Genomic DNA, 3362 nt, shown 5'->3' with positions numbered 1-3362 from the left:
TCTTCCCAACCCAGGGATCAAACCCTCGTCTCTTACATATTCTGCATCGGGAGGCAGCTTCTTTAGCACTAGCGGCACCTGGGAAGCCCCAGTTTTTGTTTTTGTTTTAAAAAAATACATGTCAACTAATAAAATGGAATTGGGGTGGGGAGGGATTGCATTTCCCTCATTTGGGGGTTCAAAGTTAGCTTTTTCTGTTATCAAACTAGTTGCAAATATTCATTTGTGGGAGGAAAAACAAAAACAAAAACAATTAATTTACAGGCTGTAGAAAAGAAAAAAAAAAAAAAGGACTAGATTTGGGTCATTGGCCGTGGTTTACTGGCACCTGACCTAAATCATTCATGGGTGCATCATAGATTTTTAACAAATACCTGTTTCGTTCTCCCTGAAGTAAGCTGACTGGATCCTACTTAAAAGAAGGGCAGCCCTTTAAAGGGAATGATGGTTTCAAAAACCTTCTAAGACTTTCTTCTTAGTCATCAAATCTCACACCTGGCTCCAACTGTCCATTACAGTGGAAGAAGCGGGTCTGTTAAAAAATCTGTGCCTCGGTTTTTCTCTTCCATAAAATGGTGATAAATGTTTTCTTTATGTTTTATAATCCAGTCGGGCTAATGGTGGGAAGTGGTAATAGTATTAGAATAGAGACAGAAGGAAAAAAACTGTATTTTAAAAAATCAGTCATAAAATTATTTACAAAATATATATCTGATAAAAGCCCTATATCTGGGCTTTGTAAAGAACTCTTGGGGGGTTGGCTGTGGGTGGTGCTGCAGATAAGCTCCGGTCTGGTGACAGCAGGCGACTTTGACGTGATGTTTCATGCCATTGTGTGGGTACAGCCTACCAAGAGGCCAGAAGGCAGAACTCCCGCTGACTATGAATCTGTGAATAAGTGCCTGGAAGGTGTTTGTAAAATATATAAAGAGCATCTGAAACAGCCCCTCTATCCCATATGATATCAGTCAGTTTGATTTTCTTGATGACCTGGCAGACCTCAGTTTATTTACCAACCTGATACCCAGACATACCAGCCTTGTAACAAAGACTGGATCAAAGAGATCTACCTGCTCCTTTGTGGACAGGCCAAACAGGCTGGGAAATAGTTTGAATATGGAAGCATTAGGGGGATGGGGGTGGGCTTGGAACACAGGTGTGTGCAGCGTGCTGTAGTGGAAGTTTTGTATTATAGTAATCCTGTTTTCTAGGGCTTCCCAGGTGGCGCTAGTGGTAAAGAACCTGCCTGCCAATGCAGGAGACACCAGAGACACGGGTTCAATCCTTGGTTAGGAAGATTTCCCTGGAGGAGGGCATGGCAACCCACTCCAGTATTCTTGCCTGGAGAATCCCATGGACAGGATAGCCTGGCGGGCTACAGCCTGTAGGGTCAGAACGAGTTGGACACAACTGAAGCGACTTAGTACACATGCAAGCTAGGATTGAATTTATTAGACAAAACGTGATGATCTTGTTCAATCTGAAACCATTTTTGCCCCCTTCCCCCTTCTTTTTACTTAAATATTTTTATGATGATTTAGATAGAAATTGGTTTTTTCAGTTAATGTTGTTTTCAGTCCCTCAAACTGTTCATACTTGCTTTATAATATTCACTGTACCAACCCTTCTTCAAATTGAGGTGAAGGTGGTGGCACAGTTTAGTTATGTCCTCCAGATAAAGCCTCAGTGAAAAACAAATGTTCTTTAGTTATATATATATATATATATATATGGACTCTCAAAACAATAAAAAGAAAAGAATTTTAAAAGTAGGCAAAATATTTGAACAAACACATCATAAAATAAGATATAAAGAACAACATGAAAAGGTGTTCAATATCATAAATCTTAGAGGAATGCAAATAGAAATTTCAATGAGATACTGACATAGCTCGATCAGAATAGCTAAAATTCTAAACAAACACACAAAACCAAACCAAAAAAGCAAACATTATCAACTGTTAAAGATGCAGAGAACTGAAGCTCTCACAACCTTGCTGATGGGATTGGAAAACGATGCAGCCATTCTGGGAAATAGTTTGCCAATTTCTAAGCTAAACCTGTGCATATGTGTGCTCAGTCACTCAGTAGTGTCTGACTCTTTGCGAGATGCTATGGTCTGTAATCTGCCAGGCTCCTCTGTCCATGAGATTTTCCCAGCAGGAATACTGGAGTGGGTTGGCATTTCCTCCTCCAGGGGATTTTTCCCGACCCAGGGATCAAACCTACATCTCCCGTATCGGCAGGAGGATTCTTTACCACTGAGCCACCTGGGAATCCCAAAGTTAAACATACACTTACCATATAACTCAGCAAATACCCTCTTGAACCCGAGAAATAAAAACCTACGCTTCCACAAAAATCAGTATGTGAATGGTTGCAGTGACTTTTTTCATAATGCTTCAAACTGGAAATAGCCTGACGTCTATCAACTTTTGAATGGATAAACTATGGTATATCTACACAACTGAAAACTAGTTAACAATAAAAATGAAGGAACTATTGATTTGCACAATAATGTGGATGAAACACAAATGCATTCTGCTAAGTAAAAGAAGTCAGATTCAACAGGATGAATACTATATAATTTCATTTATACGACATCCTGGAAAAGGCAAAATTACAGAGACAGAAATTAGATCAGTGGTTTTCAGGAACTGCAGTTCGAAGAAGGGTGGATTAAAAAAAGTGGCAGAAATGTTTTAGATCTTGACTATGGTGGTGGTGAACATAACTGTATGCATTTGTCCAAACTCATATAACTACTTCCTCCCCCAAACTGTGATTTTTTTTTTTTTATCAGAATGTAATTGCTTCACCATTCAACATCACGGTAATTCAAGTCTATGCCCCGACCAGTAATGCTGAAGAAGCTGAAGCTGAAAAGTTCTATGAAGCCCTACAAGACCTTCTAGAACTAACACCCCCAAAATATGTTCATTTCATTACAGGGAACTGGAATGCAAAAGTAGGAAGTCAAGAAACACCTGGAGTAACAGGCAAATTTGGCCTTGGAGTACAGAATGAAGCAGGGCAAAGGCTAATAGACTTTTGCCAAGAGAACGCACTGGTAAAAACACCCTCTTCCAACAACACAAGAGAAGACTCTCCACAGGGACATCAACAGATGGCCAACACCGAAATCAAATTGATTATATTCTTTGCAGCCAAAGATGGAGAAGCTCTATACAGTCAGCAAAAACAAGACCAGGAACTGACTGTGGCTCAGATCAAGAACTCCTTATTGCCAAATTCAGACTTAAATTGAAGAAAGTAGGGAAAACCACTAGACCATTCAGGTATGACCTAAATCAAATCCCTAACAATTATACAGTGGAAGTGAGAAATAGATTTAAGGGACT

At 39.6% G+C, this 3362-nt stretch overlaps 1 pseudogene; it reads left to right on the top strand.

The window, feature by feature from the left end:
- The first annotated feature begins 818 nt into the window (after positions 1–818).
- Positions 819–1109, top strand: LOC120863004 (annotated as a pseudogene).
- The last annotated feature ends 2253 nt before the right edge of the window (positions 1110–3362 follow it).

The sequence above is a fragment of the Oryx dammah genome, unplaced genomic scaffold, assembly GCF_014754425.2.
Source record: "Oryx dammah isolate SB20612 unplaced genomic scaffold, SCBI_Odam_1.1 HiC_scaffold_1, whole genome shotgun sequence".
NCBI lineage: Eukaryota > Metazoa > Chordata > Mammalia > Artiodactyla > Bovidae > Oryx > Oryx dammah.
This window is presented reverse-complemented; position numbering and strand designations above follow the sequence as displayed.